This window comes from Pararge aegeria, chromosome 22, assembly GCF_905163445.1.
Source record: "Pararge aegeria chromosome 22, ilParAegt1.1, whole genome shotgun sequence".
NCBI classification, from domain to species: domain Eukaryota; kingdom Metazoa; phylum Arthropoda; class Insecta; order Lepidoptera; family Nymphalidae; genus Pararge; species Pararge aegeria.
In genome coordinates, this window is record NC_053201.1 from 182,612 (window position 1) to 199,758 (window position 17,147).

Genomic DNA, 17,147 nt, shown 5'->3' on the forward strand with positions numbered 1-17,147 from the left:
TGTAAAAAGCTATGCAAACACCCCACCAAAAAAGAATCAGGATAATAAGTTTATATTTAACCGTAAGTACCGTTACGTTTTCTTGTTAAATCAGAAAGGTAAATTTAAGTTCTTCGTCCAAGGTTTACGCTAATTATTCGTTTACTGGAACTTTCAGTAACAACGTGTTAATTGACTCATAAAAGTGACTGCAATCTTAAAGTGTACCGGAGAATCGACCTTTGTGCTCCACCACGCCCCGGCCCCAGCAACAGGCCGGAGAATGTTACCTACTTATTTATTTATTAGGCACACTTGCAACATACATATTAATCCCATAAAAAATGATGACATACAATAAAGTGAGTTGATGTGTATGTCAGTGACAAGTGTACACAAAATTACCCTTTGTCGCTACGTATACAAAACGAAAAAAGGGGTTCTAGTTTGAATATGCATAAAAGTAATCAATTTCAATTATCACAAATTTAAACCATTCTCAGAAGTATGAGTCTGAGAGATGTTCAACGATCAGCCTTTCAAATTAAGATACCAAATACCTAAAATAAATAATAAATATACTACGACAATACACACATCGCCATAGCTAATGAATATTTTAATGAATAATATACATATACTAATATAGATAAATACTTTTTTAGCATTTCAAAACAGCAATACTCATGCCATTGCTGTTTTGTGATGGGTTGCACTGGGTCATCTACGGTTGTCTTCAATAGATCGCATAGATATACACTAAGTATAACTACATTACTGAGACGCCGAGTGACTGTGAGCTATCTTATTGGGCTCACATGTTTTAGGGAGTCATGGTTTTGGACAAAAAATGATACATTACATCTATAAATCAAAATGTATTATAATTTTTCAATTCAGTTCAATTCTTGTTTATTTATGACTTTTACGAGTATGTGTGCCAACTTGGAACAAGCCAATTCACAAATGTCTTCTAGATGGAAAGGCGCGAAGAACTTGCTCGGTGAAACTAATGAAAAGTTAATTTTTAATATGTACCTAGTAGACCGCACAGCCAACACAAGTATGAATATGTTACTATGAAAATTTGAAAATATTACACTATAGTTGTATTACTTGCTATATATTTACATAAACATCTGCAATAAGATCTGAACACAAACTTCAACAAACATTTAACACTTAAAGGCCCCCGTCCTTTAACCTTAGGAGGAAGGAAGCCATAGAGAGGATGGGTACGTTTGGGACAGTTAAAAAGAATAAAAGTGCCCTCATCCAAGCTACAGTCACAGATAGAGTTGTCCATTATCCGTTGTTCTTGAAGTTGGGCCAGATGATCAGGTGAATTATAATTACTATTATTGAATTTCAGAATAATTACTGTATCCGTCAACGTTTACGAACGCTTGCCCGGCGCCATCCACTACACAAACCGTCCCACACTCAAACCTGCGTCGACAGGTTGATCATTTTACTATAGGGGTTTCAAAATCCACAAAAGTCGAAGATATTCTATCTTGGACATAATTATTTCAATATTACGCATTTTCAATAGCGCAATATGCTTAAATTTAATGCTTCATACGTGAAGGGGAAATAATCGGCAGATGCTTAAGGCATCACATCCTGGAAGAACCGGTTAGTGACACACACGCTTTCAGTCTATGCCCACTTTAAAGTTTAATTCCAGTAACCCGCTTTCTTCTTCAGCGTTTGTTACGGTCATTTACAAATTCTGTGGGAACCGTTGGTTTTTCTGAGATAAAAAGTACTAGCCTATGTTACTCTCCGTCCTTTCGACTAACTCTATGCCAAAGATTAAGATGATTGTAACTAAACATAGTCAGGGCGTGAAGAAAGGACCAAGAAACACAAAAACGAACACACTGTCGCATTTACAATATTAGTAAAATAGTAAGGACACGTCAGGTAATTGTACTGTCTACTGTTACATATTCACAAAACTAACATCGAGTTTAGGCGTGAAAATTGTGATTTTATTCACCTTAAAACCTGCAGTAGTATTCAAAAAATTATTCGGACTCGAACACGAACTGACACACCATATTATTTAAAATCTAAATCAATGTAAATAAATATAAATGCAAGAGTTTGCAAGGATATATTTGACTCAATCAGGCCAGAACAAATAAATGTGAATATGGCGTACTATTAAAAATACTGAGAGCCCACGAAACCTGGTCGAGGCTTGCGTAGGCCTCTGGGGGGGACCGTTTAAATCAATCCAGATATTTATTTTAACAGGGAATCCTAGGAAGGACTCTTTTTTCGGAGTCAAAGTCTTAGTAATTATCAACAAGAAATACTCGCAACTAATAAATCTGTAGACCGTTTTATTATAACTTGACTCCATTTTTTTCAATTTTTTGTCACACAAAGCTGCGCGCTTGAAAAGTTATTTAGGTTGTCAGCTATGACAATAATTTTGTTAAACATTAAGTATAATGCACTGTTTCCATTCAGTGTAAAAGTTGTATCGATTTGTACAATGACCGCAAAGTTACGTAAAAGTTACCGAATGCTTACTCTTAGATGAATTAAGCGTAGGTATAAGTAACCTAGAATGTGTACAAAAGGAATATTAAAAGAGGATAGCCTGTCTAATCATGGCTTGACATGGCATGGTTTGCTTGCTGGGTTATACGTTTTTCTCAAATTTATAGTCGTTTTGCGTATGCATAATATGTTATGCATACGCAAAGCGACTAAAAGGTAGCTAGAAAACTGAAGTGATAGCGCTTGTTCCGATAGATTTATTTGCGCTACTTTGTTAAAGTTCTGTAGGGAGCTACACCGACAGAGCCTCATGAAGGCTTTCCCCTGGGCGACCGCGCGGCCGCCCCGGCGCGTGCGCAGGGCGCGGGGCGAGGCCGGCAGGGCGGCGCGCGCGCAGCGTGGCTCACTCCGCGATCCGCGCCCGCCTCGCTCGCACGCGTCCAGCGCCTCGCCGCCGCAGCCGGGTACGTACGCGCGCTTGCATAACGCCGACGCTCTGGTTGCTCCACTTCGTTTCGCCATCTATTTCGATAGTTTAATTTGCCGGATTGTTGGCGGGCAGAGCCTCGGCGGAACTTACGCCAGCGATCTACATTTTTGTGAATTTTACTTTGTGATTATGAACCAATTTGCGATCGGTGCCGGTGAAGTGTTTCCGAGGAAACCGAATTGAAGGTCGCGTGAGCCCTTTCACGCAAGCGTGACGCCCAGTTACACGCCGATACGACTTTTTGCCGATGTCAAAAATAGCGCCAAACGGCAGGTTTCCGCTAATCTAGTTTTTATCGACTATAATTTATCCGCTTACTCCCTGCGATTCTAAATCGGGTTTTTATTTTTTTGTGCTATCGCTATAAATGTAAGTGATTCGTGTTTTTCCTAAACTTTCCACTTTGCGGTCACCGATCACAAAATGTTAATATTTCAGGTCTGTTTTTCATCGAGGGTTGAAGGTCAAGGTCTCGTGACCTGGATTTAAAGGTCACGCCCTCAACCCTATCATCTACCGAACTTGATTTATTTTTTCATCTACCGCGCTTTAAATATTTTTGAGAATGTGCTTTTATAAGTTATATAATATTACTAAAGTTTTAACTTAGCATGTACCTAACATGTCAAGACAAAGTTATCAATTACACCGATGACAAACAATAGGTTCAATAATGATCGCGCCGAGTCGCGCGTCGCGGGCGCGACCAATTGTAATGATTAGGACAGCGGGCGGTCAAGGCCGCGCGATATGAAACTACTGCCAGCGGAACATTCGATCGGCTTGGCCTGAAAGCTGCGCTGTCGCAATCCGCAGCGGAGGCTGGTCGCGACGAGTCACCCGGGATCAAATGGGGCATTAAAATCTATAACAGCCTTGGAACTGCAATTAATGAAGTTAATTTCATAAAATTTCACAAACTTTAACATCATAAAATGTATTTCGTGCATTGATGTAGATTGAAATCTTTTTTTTCGTGACAATTTCTTCTATCGGTCGTTATTATGTGGTATAGTGTCAGCATCTCAGAAAGTATTACAGTCGCCAAAATGTCGCTTTTTGTCGCACTCTATGCCAATTATTTACTCGTCTAAGATTTTCACGTTGATATGTTATAAACTTCGAATTTTGAATGAGATTACTAACCTAACCTAGATTTGACCAACCTGATTCCAAAGCTTCTAATATTAGAACTCCCTGATATTCTAGATATAAATTGACATATTATGTGAGTTAATTTCATGTTTTATGACACATATTTGATTTAAGAAATTAAAAAATTCTCTACAATCTATAGTAAATATATGTTAAGCGTTTTTCTCATTGGTTTTGAAGGTTCAGCAGGTGCTAAAATTTATGTTATATTTACACTGGTTTCACAAGTTTTATTATATTTTTGCGCGTAAAAGATTACACAGGGAGTTACATGGAATATGAATTTATTATGATGAGATGAGGTTGAAAGATCGTAAGAAAGTTCCATGTTTTCCAGATTATAAAGTATTTTGTGTCTCTTTCATAGGAACAAAATGAAAGATTTAATTTTTCACGTTCCAAAAGTTTGTTACAAATATTGCATAGAAGCAAGCAGGCGCTTTTCGAAGCCTATGATAAGAGAAAACAAAGCTCTTAAAAGCAAAGCTCTTATCCCAACCACAACCCTCGAAATCTCTATTGTATAACGAATATTTTGTTTCCATACACCACATAGATCCTTCAAAATATTTAATATTCGATCGGATACTGGAACATTTTGTGTAGTAGGCTTGTTAGCACCTCTCCAGCAAACATCTACTACGTCTACTTTTTGTCTGCCAACAAAGACGTACCGCTAAGCGTTCCGCTACGATGTCGGGTAGAGACCGATATATGGGGGTTTATAGCTACTATCCCTAAAAAGTCAGCCCGTTGCGATCTTGCATTGCATCGTAACTTACCAGCGGGTGAGATTGCAATCGAGGGTTGATTTGTAGTTAGATAAAAAAAATTAAGGATAAAATAGGCTTTAAATTCTGCGCCTACACCCGACACAGGGTCAAAGTTCCTTGCGTGTTACAAACACGCCGTGCGCCTTTGCGTCTGTGCGCCTCCCCTCGCCGGTGACGTGTCGACACACATTCGCTAGCTTTACTTTCCACTGTCTCCGCTTCCATCGGACATGACGCGCGTTACCGCGGTTACCTAACCCCCCTCCACGCGCCCCTCGCGCCCGCCTGACCGACTGACCGCAGACACATCGCGATGCGCAGCGCGTTCCCAAAACAAAACAACGTGTCCGACCACTCCAATAACATACAATCCAGTAGTAATAGAGCTTATGTGACGGAGCTCGTGCCGGGCCTTGCTTTTTTCTGCCGCTAAGCAGGATTGCTATGTGCTGACCTGAAGGGCATGGCTGGGCATGGGGTCGATGGACACATTGCGCCACTCTGTAGGACGCGTTCCTTACATTCCCTGCAAAGCGTTGGACTGGATACAGGCGAAGATTTTCCACTTACAGGTTGGCCATCTGCCTGGTCCGTCAATCTTTAGGTACTAATATTGAAAACGTGAAAGTATGTCTTTTTTTTTTTGTCCATTCTTCACGACCTAACTAAGCGACCAATCGACTCGATTTTTGACATAGAGTTAGTTGAAAAGACGGAGGGTAACTTATGCTTTTATCCCATTAAATAAACACTAATGAAGGCAGACCGCGGACAACTGCTAGTTATTACTATAAAAAAAATATCTACTACCAAAGCCTATAATAGCTACCTCTTTGACTCGTGTATATGGCCTTAACTATGTTTTATCTGTATTTTATATCTTATTCCGGAAGACACTTTAAATTATCAATTTGTTGGAATTCGTTCAATGATTTTTAATATTAGCCGAACATAAAAAAAGACCAACGCGGCAGGTTTTCTACAACTACGTCAAATTGAAAATTCGTTTAAAGTAGACCTTTTTTATAGGAGTTTTAAAATTTTAAAGTATATGGATCTGTTTAAGTGACTTAACTGCAGTAGTTACTATGTAATATAATGTAGTGACAGCGCGCGAACAGCTCGGTAATAACAGCGTGACGTCACGTTGAGGAAAATTAAAAAGTATATACAACACTTTACCGAGGATGTCAAAACAAAACAAAACAAAGTAAACATAGAGACACAGTCGGCAAGTGAGCGTTAGTCAACTGCGATCTAGCGTCTCTTCAAATACAGATTAATTTCCGAGTTATGTAAGCACCTTTCTATGCGAGTTTGATATTCAATTAGACTGCGATTAAAGAAACAAACGGCTTACGCAAACTGCAGGCAGGTAGGTCGGCAAGAATGCGTGTTGCAACGCGCGGAATGGAACTATATCACACATATCGGCAGTCGATGTGGCAACGTGAACTTGTTGTTCGATAGTTTGAGCTAATGTTGCCTGGCTCAGCCGGCGCTCCCACGGCCGGTGCGACCTGTCGCGTAGGTACTCTGCAAGCCTACAAGTTTAGTTCATATAGACAAAAAAAGGTTTATGTCGCTAACCTTACTGTGATAAACAAAAAATGTCCTTCAGAGCTATCTTTGAACGCCGGAAATTGACATAGGGCTATGTTTAAGTCTACACACAAAAAATAGAATTCAATTGCTTTGTTTGACATTCTTAGAAATCCACTTGAACGTGCTAGCTAACGAAAACGAAATTCCTTTTGGTTTAGTATGAGTAGAAGATATCTCCCGCAAAACTATCGACGTGCGAAAGAATTCAATTCAGAAAGAGATAGAAAAACTAACAAACGCTCTTCAGTGAAATTCAGTGCTGAATTTAATTTTTGAAATCAAATTTAATTTGTAATAATGGAGCCGGAAAGCATTAAATATCCTGGCTTCTGGCCGAGCACCTATGCAACTATCCATTTTAACCTCCTCTCTCTTTCATCCCGTTCCTTGCTATTCCATTTCCAGTAACTTTTGTATGACCCCGCATGTTTCCCAGCATTATGATAAGCCCTTCAGCTTAATCTCTTATTTCATCATTTGATTACGTTTTCTCCCGACTCGTGACTAATTAAGCCGTATATATTGCATAATGTATGCTTTTTCAATTGTTTTTTTTCTGCGAGCTTGTCGTAAGTTGTTATAAAAAACATCCCATATCGTTTGAAGTCCGGAATCTTATGCCTTAGTTCCTATACATTCACTACTTTATGCTAGTAATCTGTCAGTCATAATTCCAGTTTTTTTTCGGCAATCCGTATGTGCATCCTTCTTCAAAGAGCTTGAGCTGAGGTGAAGAGCGCAAGTATCAGGGTACAGAGGATGTCGTTTTATATCCACAGCACGTTCTGAGCGCCATCTTTCTCTGTGTGCTCAAAACCGTCTTGCTGTATCTTTCCTGCTCAGTGGCCGTTATCCATATCGGTGCGGTTTACTTTACTATCAGAGCCGTTGCCGGAGCAAAGATCTTATTATTTGTAACTTCTGTAGATGATGAGGTATTAAACTACTACTCCTTTTAATTCTTGTTCTTAGAGTAACTTTACCGCAAAGTTTTGCCCGCGTTTAAAGTTTACAAAGCGTACTTATAAAACATAATAGCCTAAATGTCCATAGACTATAGATCAATTAGTATTCTATTAAAGCACTTAAAATAAGCACGTTCAAAAGCAACAATGTTATCATCCCAGAATTCTTGTTCTTAATTCACCGGAACCGTTTGTCTTCCCGGGATAAAAAATATCCGCCGATGACCGACTGCGGAATATAACCTATATCTATCGGTATCGCTTAGTTCGGTTAGTTGGCTAGGATACCATGCATAGGCAACTAATAATAGGTAATTATTTACGGCGATTTCACAAAAAGTGGAAATATTTTTGTATGTTATTTGGCGATGATACTCAAAATCTAACTTTATGATCTATTTTATTTGAAAGTTTTAACCAAAAATCGTCTCCTTTACCTAAATTCCATGACAATCAACTAAAACAAATTCGTTCGCGATAGGACGAAACTCCGCGACTGTCACCAGCTGATCATCTTTGTGTTTAGTATAGTTGTTAAAACTCAAACTACATCCATGTAAATAAGATTTCAAAGAAAATTATTAAACCTTATAATTAGAATTGTAAACTTCATACAAATTATCTTTAATAAACAACTATCATAAAAATGATAGCGAACTCCCAGCAATGCTTACTCAATTGGCCATCATATTTTGGTTCTACGGGTCTGATGGGACCATCATCGATCACCATTTTTATTGCTGTTAATCGATAACGCAGCTGTTCCAATTTGCATTTTTAGCGCTGATACAAGCAGTTCTTATAAATGTGGCCGGCGATGACAGGAAAATCATTTGCTACGAATACAAAGCAGCTTAATGTTTTATTCAATTCCGAATAGGTAAATTAATTTGGCAACATTACAGTTTTAGTGTGTAGGTACACTAATAGTAAGTTTATAAGGATGACATCGCCACAACAACATTATATGCAATATTATTTCGTACATATCTGAAAATAGTATTCATATAACATGTAAATGTGATTTTATACATGCGCGCCATAAAAACGTTACAGTTATTGGGAGGTGATAACTGCATTCGTAAACTTAAAACTAAACGCGCCCTGGCCAAACTGACGACGGCGTGATACGAAATCCGGCTTCGAGACTTGCATATAAATCACCCACAACTTCGTTGCAATGTGACTAAGATATTTTCAAAGTATACAGATAATAAAATAAGCATTAAAAAGTGTTGTGTATTTCCTTGTGTAGTTACGCGTAATAAAAAAAAAACTGTTTTGCGAAATAATTTTAATATCTCACTATAACCCATAAGTGATACCTAGGTAGTTAAAAAACCACGTTCAAATTGTTCTGTTTAAGCGCTTCTATAACAGAAGCACAGAAAAACTAATAAACCAACCTTTTTGGCGTCAGAGAGTACTTGAAGTTATTGCCGAAGTATTGTTTAGTATTTTATGTTTAAAAAAACAAGTTTAAACACAAGAACGAGCAAGCAACTGAGCGTAAAGTGTGGAGTGTTTATTAAACATCAACAAACGCTGCTGTAGTTATATATTATGTTATGTAGAAAAGGACGAGTGCAGCTAAATATTGGACTTATAACAATTGTAACTGCGTCATTTCTTTACTGGATTATTCACGACATACGACTACATAATTAGATACAGTTGGTATATCTGTCTAACTCTAAGTTAACATACTAACTCATATAACAATATGAGTTAGTATGTTATTTTGAGTAACAATGGCTATTATATATAATTTATATATAATTATCCTACTTTAAAGCAAATTCCACGTAATTTACGAAAACGGGGATAAACACTTTATTTTTATAAAAAATCATTTTAGTTGTAATGTACATATCAAAGATTCAAACTTCAAACAAATACAATATCTGATTCAACATATTTTTGTGAATGCCATACGAATCGTTATCATATCTCCATTTCCAGGATACAAGCTCTCTTTGTGCTAATTTATGTTATGTAACGGAAAATACCACCTAAACGGTGCAAACCAATAAGCTGCATTATTATTTATTAATATTAATAATGAAAAATCTCTCAATCTATAAACGCTCAAATCACAGTAAAAACCAGATCATATTCATATTTTACACGAACACACAAATTACAAGAACTAAACTTGGTGCAAAAAATATTCAGATTGACGGAGTGAAACTGTATAAAAAACTATCAAAATAGATTTTAGCTAATTAATTTGTCTTTCTAGGTTCAAGTCACCAATCAAAACAATAAAAAACAGTATATTCTTTGCCTAAGAAAGTCTTTAAACCTACACCTAATATCAGAATGAATTGGGAGCAAGTCTCATTTTCCTGCTCCATCGGTATATCTGCCTCACGTACTGACGTGATACTCGTATTTTGCATGACGTTACCTAACTCAGTTTCAAGCTAAAGTTACAAAATTTAAATAACCGTTCACTGCTATGAGGTTACGATGGAAAAATACTAACTGGTTAAGTGAATACTGGTTAGTTGTAATTGTTATTTAGTAAGTTAAATTATATGTTGTATTCACAGCACGGAAATGCTGAGAACGTTCATTGCGAAATACTAATATTATTCTTAATTTCACAGTTACGGGTCTATTAAGCTAATAGTTCTCCAATTAAGGGTACTATCGTTAACAGCAACTCATTTGCAAGAAAAAAACTTTGAATATAACTTTTGTTTACTAACTATCTAGCCTAGAAGCAACACAAAGATAAATTAGAAAATGCTAACACTCGATAAACCATTTACTGAAAAATTAACAATTATGGGCTGCACGACAACACGTGTATAAATCGATTTTTCATTCAAATCTTCTAACTTATCGAACAACAACGTGTATGAAAACGAAAACACTCGTACCATTTATTTTATTGGACAACCTCCTCTTAGTATTCTTAGTTAAGAATACGATATATTGAAGAACAGTTCGTTCTTCTTTCGTGTTTATGAAGGTTTTTTATAAATTCCGTGGGTATCGTTTGTTTTCCGGCGAAAACAAGTAGCCTTTGTTACTCATAGTCCTTTCAACTAACTATATGTAAAATCAAGTTGATTGGTTGCTAATTTCGGGTGCGAAGGAAGGTCGAACTAACAAATAAACACACTTACGCATTTGTAATATCAGTAAGGATGAACCTGAAGACAACTCTTTACATTATGCATTAGGTACTGTATTCAAAACAGTCATCTCAATATGAATATTTCGAGGCAATGACAGTATGACCCTAGTCCGGAGTTTCGCAAGCAAGGACGCGCTCTTGACCCTCCCCTCCGCAGGCTGTATATTCAATGTTATAGACTAAGAAGCCAGTGTTCAGCGCTGTAAGAATTAATTGTTATCTTAGCAGTTGTAACCTTTCGACATATAGTATTCCATATAGATTATTTGTCGAGGACTAACTGCACCTACTGTATCTTGTTAATTATTTTACTACGTTTAGCTTCAAATTGTGAGCAAAATATATATAAATAACAGCATACAATCATAAATAACAAACTCGAAATAAACCTTATATAAATGTTACATTTCGTTACTTCTTACAATTATGATCAACCTCACTGCCAGCCTCCCAGTGGGTACAGAGCAGCTATCTTATTATACTTATTTCTATTATTTAATCAAATTGATATCAATAGATTATACATAGATATCTAATCTAAAAGTGTACAGACATATTATACAGATTATGCAGATTTTGGTTATTGCCTCAGCATAAGCTCGATGAGACTGAACAAACCTAATTCTAAGTACTATCACAATCCCCTAAAACGTGGTCACAACTTAAACTATAAAGAGCTGTTTACATAAAGGCTCGAAACGAGGACATGCCAACCGAAATACCTATTCACTTTAGTTTTGTAATCGTTGGAACTAATTACACCTAGCGCGTGCTCGTTTAACGTTAACGAGTAGTTGGAGCCAACCGAGCTGGAGTCAACCCAAGAAGACAACTGAATCCAATATCCGCTCTTTTTTATTTTTTTAGCAAAACAATGACGTGTTCATTTGTTCAAATTTCATCATAAATTTCAGAACCTGTCTTTTGTAATTTCGTGGTCTATTATACTTTTATGTAGAATAATTTACTGTGACTTTAAGAAACAGATCAGAGTTTTTTTTTAAGCAACAGAACTGTGATAACAGACACTAAATTACACACTGTTTTACGTTGTACGTACGTTGAGTGTGTAATTGTACGTTCTACTGTTTTAAAAATTAATACTCACAGTATTTTTTATACACAAAATAATTTCCTTGATTTGACATCAAATGACCCCAGTACATAATAGAGGATTTTACGGGTAAATTTTTTTACATTTAAATCTGTATCTTTATACTAATAATTGGTCACATAATGTAAACGTAAATAGCGGGGTAAATATATGACACCCATTATATATACTTCATATTATGCGGTAAGTGCAGTCTGCGTGTCCTGACGGCTGTGGGGTTGACCTCCGACCTCACAGCCAGCCGCGTGAAGCAACGAGCCCTCACCTAACTACGTTAACGAGTACTGCCGGATGTTAGTCGTAGTGACTGGACCGGTGCGACGGCTTAATGAGCCACTTAAAAATGCTTGATAACGGGATTAAACCAAATTCGACCACCAAAGACCGATCTTCGATGCCCAACCCCTTTAAATTTTTCCAGATGTGACCGTACTTAATATCGATTTAAAATTCAGTTTTACGAGAGATTAGAAAGTTATGTTTAGAAATACCTATATCATATCAGTAAAATATTCCGAGGCATTTCCTTTAAAATTCTACCTTTACTTTGCTTAACTATGATTCCTTCCCCGTCCTCGATTTCTGAAGCTAGTAGCAGGTCTTCAGCAATTGTATTAGGGATGCCCCTATTTACCTATCTTATCCAAGCTTACCGAATATAAAGCCCAACATCCACTAACATGCGTTCGGCTCGAGTTGAGCACCTTTCGATTCATTTAAAATCTCTAGATATACCATCCACCAATTTAAATCGCCTTGACTGCTATGACAAGGCTTGTATGGTATGGTAGCATCGTAGCCAAAGCTGCCCAGGACAGAGTATGATACCATTGTTTACAACAAATAAGTACGTCAATAACCTTCATATATTTAGTCTAAGCAATGTTGACTGGATGTGAGACCAAATTGCGTATTCAGCCTTCGCCTTCGTCTCACACTATTTAGGTCTCAGCTCTACATCCTTCACTCCCATTTGAGAATAAACCTGAACCCAGCTATCGGATAAACAGGCTCATGATGTCTTTATGGCGACTGTCTTATATATTATACTTATTCATATTGACCAATAAATACTAATTTCTGGTTACTGGTAAGCTGCCGCGAGGTCCCATGTTTGATCTCCGGCAGACGCAATTTGGGAATTGACTTGTGCTAACTTGTGGATAATAATTATAAATTTAATAAAAAAAACCACAAAAATGGTATTAACATAGCTATCAAGTTAGACTAATAAAAAATAAATATTGTGGCAGTTGTTCCAAAAAAATTCAATGCGCTATCCGTTGTGACGGTCTTCTTGGATTGAAATTTGTCATAGTGTATTCTTACTAGTCATTTGATAACCATAATGAGGGAGTTGTGCCATTTTGTCGCGGCAGACATCTTAGACTGATTTTCATCAAACATAGCATAGCATAGTCAAAACTTATTCCCGTTTCAAACAAAAGAAGCAAAATGAAAATCTGTTCATCCACTCGGGAGCTGCGATATCACAGACAAACACACGCACTCGTTTTTGCGTCGGGGTTTTAAAAAAAGGAAACTACCTTGTTCTATTGGCTCGTAATGATTTAATTGCCGGAACATCGGAACGCACGTGCAGCCTGTTCTATGAATGAACGTGTCAAAATATCATTGTTGACGGAACTGGTTCTGCTCGAACTTGAACTTGCGAACAATGCAAAGGATGCGCACACACATCGTGGGACGCCGCGCGGCCTCGGCCCGCGGGCAACTAATTAAACTTATTATTAAAATATAATGAGAAATACAATGGGTTGAGAGTCAATGTCAAAATATAACAGAACAACCGCCGCAGTAACTAATTCCGACCTAGTAGGTAACACATTAATTTCCAATGGATAGATCTAGAGTCCTAATTTTGATGATGTATTTCTTTTGCTACCAATAGGCCAGCGTGGTGAACTACGGCCTTAACTCCTTCTCATTGTGGGAAGCTTCCCACTTGTGCCTTTTAGTGGGCCGGTAATGTGTCAGATCGAGGATTTCTTTTGCCAAACAAGTCATAATAAAATAAATATTTAAGGGGGCTTCCATACGACAGACAGGGTTTTTTTGCCGTTTTTATAGATAGAGGTACGGAAACCGATGTGCGCGAGTCCGACTCGCACTTGCCGGTTTTTCTCAGTTCATATTATTATAAAAGCGAAGGACACTGTTAATGCATAATTAAGATTGCGAAACCCGACCGGCTCGTAAGCAGGCTCGTTCAGATCGCTACTATAGATATTAATATTTTGAATTTTTTCTTTCAGTTGTGTAATTTAATGGACAATATTACCATTCCATTTAACTATAATTACCATTTAAATGCACAACACATTTTCTGTGTTCTACTTTTTGTGTGTAACATATGTCAGTCACATCTTTACACACTTTGTTAAATGTTTTAAAAAAAATACTATTACATACACAACACAAAAAAGTAACCATGAACTTGTATACTGTAATGGTCACATTTCCCAAACGTTGTAAAAATATTTCAATTTTAGTTTGAAGCCAAAAATTCTAATATTTATAAAATTGGAATAGTAGTTTGACATAAATATTCGTGTTCCTTTCAGACAGATATTTTTAATATCATTTTTATTTATTTGCTGTTAACTTCTAAATATATAATACCTTTTTCTATGATATCGACACCCATATGGCATTGACAAATCGCTTGTAATGACCAGTTATTTATTAATTTATCATAACTAGCCATTATATGCCAAACATTATTGATTGTTTGCGTAGTTAGGGCGTGAAGGATTGCCGAACTTTTGCATAGTAATTAAGTTAGAATTCGTGTTTGCCAGCGTGGATTCGTTTTCTCAGGATTAAATCTTATATTATCTCTACGACACGAATGCGTTGCTGCGTGATAGAAAGACGCACCATTAAATCCTGTAGTATTTAAAATATGAATGTATGAATGACAGCTTAGTTCAGTATTTTAAGATAATATTACTCTCCGTCCATTTAATCTCTATACCAAAAAGTTGATTGATTGTTTAGTTAGGGCGTAAAGACAAACAAGCAAATACACTTTTGCATTTATAACAATTTAGCCTACCTCGGCGGGTGCTACATGGCTATTGCTTCGATCCAAAGTGTTATGCATCCATTAGTGGTTTGGCATACTGTAAGAATATTCATGCTTTGTAAGACGGAAGCTTAGTGTGACCTAATTTCTGCTAAAAATATAACTGCACATCTGATCGTATCAACGTACTCGGCTCATATCACGAGCTTCGTGCCGATCTCTTATTTAATCACTACCACTCAATTAAGTTATACACTATAAATATAATCAGATAATGTACTAGCATTCAAAGCAAATTCGCTCTCATTTCTGATACAAAGTTTTCATACTAGCGTTTCATTAGGCTGTTTATCTAGGCTATAACTCCACTCTATTAACTACAATAATCAGACTGGACGTTACAAAGAAAGCAAATAAGGCCTTATATCTTTAGCCGTAAGGAATAGGAGTGTTTTAAGGCTGTACATGTAGGCTGTATCTTCGCCTGTGATCAGCTGTGAGTGACGCAACGCGCTTGCGGCGCAATGTTGCATAAATGCGCGGACACGGCGCGGCACTTCATACTGGCAGCATCGGGACCAGGAAACATGAAACCAGCGCTTTTAAACCAATCCATATAACCCATCCTACAATGTACGTTCATTTCACTTGCACGAAGATAAAAGTGAATATTGTTTTAAATGAAGATTTGTTTTTTAAGTGTGATTCTTTCTTTGTTTGTTGACGCCCAATCAACTTGAATTGTGGCATAGAATAAGTTTAAAGGACGGAGAGTAACATAGTCTACTATTATCCCAGGGAAGGAACCGGTTCCCCCGAGATTTGTAAAAACCGGTATAACTGCGGACGAAAAAAACGTCCTGCCAAACGACGTAGTGGTTTAGAACATAACATATCCCTAACAGGTTAGCCAGCTCAATTAGGAGAGATTCCAGCTGAGGGCTAACTTTTAGTGGTAATATAGTAAATAAAAGGTGCAATACAATTGATTCTTCTTTTTTTAATACATGAATGAAATGAATGAATAAACTTTTGGCAACATCGCGATGTAGCGATAACGTTGCCAAAAGTTCAAAACTTTTCAAAACTCAAATATTTATTTTTTGAATTGAAAGTATGGACTGCTGTCTTTTAGGTCATCAGCTCTTCTTCATTAGGTGGGACCTCCTTGAGGATTACAAAAAAAAAAACATCTTATGTACAGTTCTCATCATAGACACACTTACATATTATTTACAAACGGGCGAACTTAAGACCCTTTTTGTTTTTAATATAAGTAAAGAATCTACTCAAAATAGTATAAAGTGTATAATTTCATATAAAAACAATTTCCCGATTTGTTTGTACATAATTAATTCGTGCCAGAAAACATTAAACTTCGCAGTGAGCGCAAAAAATAGCACGTAACACATCAGCTGTTGCCTTGCGAAAAGAAAGTAAAATATCTATATATATATAAGTTCATAATATCACCAATATTAAGTCTGATGTTACTGACCTACAAGCAGGTAGAGGTGAGCGAGTAGAGCCTTGTAAAGTATAAGTGAGGGTGAAAGAGTCTGGTCTGATCCTTAAGTAGATTGCAAAAAATTAAAGTATACAAATTGTACCAGAAAATCTGTCAAACATTTCAAATAATCGAGGTAACCGCACCGCTAATATATATATGCTTCATATCACAATGTGTTTTCTATGTATATGTATTAATAGATATTTATTATAGCAAGGTTATATTTTTGATTGAAAATATATTTTCGACAAGGTTGCTAGCAAGCCGTCGACTATATCTTCATCTCAACCAAGATGTTAAATTGAAAAATGTTTATGTATGAAAAGAGTAAATGCTGAATATCTGTCTACTTCATCTGGATAGAATCTGCCTTTTACATCTACATTTGGGTGGTAGGGTCACCTAATGTAGAAAGACTGAGGATTTCAAAAGCGCTGTATTAAGGTCGAAATAAATACATTTTGAATTCGAATCCTCCACTCTGTGCCACAATCCTCCGGTACTAATTATATTTGAAGAAGTCTCATTCTTAATAGATGTCCGTTTTTAGTTCATGTGCTATACAACATCACGCTGTGAGGCAAAATTGACGCGAGTAAAACTGAAAAGCCAATTTTATATATTACAAGCCAAACGATTAAATAAATGCCCCGTCTTTATATGTCTTTTATCATTTTGTAGATCAGTTTAAACTGCTAAGAGTCAAAGTCTTGTTTTTTGCGTCGCCTCTCACAACCTTGCTCAAACAAATAATAAACTACCTGCAAACTTTTTGTCCGATAATGTCGTGTTAAAATCATTTTTATTATCATATTAAATTAATATGTTAATTAAGCGATCAC

The 17,147-nt window shown here is 36.8% G+C and overlaps 1 protein-coding gene across 1 annotated transcript in view; it reads left to right on the plus strand.

Annotated features, from left to right (window-relative positions):
* Positions 1-2,909: 2,909 nt before the first annotated feature.
* Positions 2,910-17,147, plus strand: part of LOC120633818 — a 46,226-nt gene continuing 31,988 nt past the window's right edge. The window contains exon 1 of the mRNA XM_039904177.1: positions 2,910-2,960. The gene's annotated coding sequence lies outside the window, so the exon portion shown is untranslated. The remainder of the gene's footprint in view (positions 2,961-17,147) is intronic.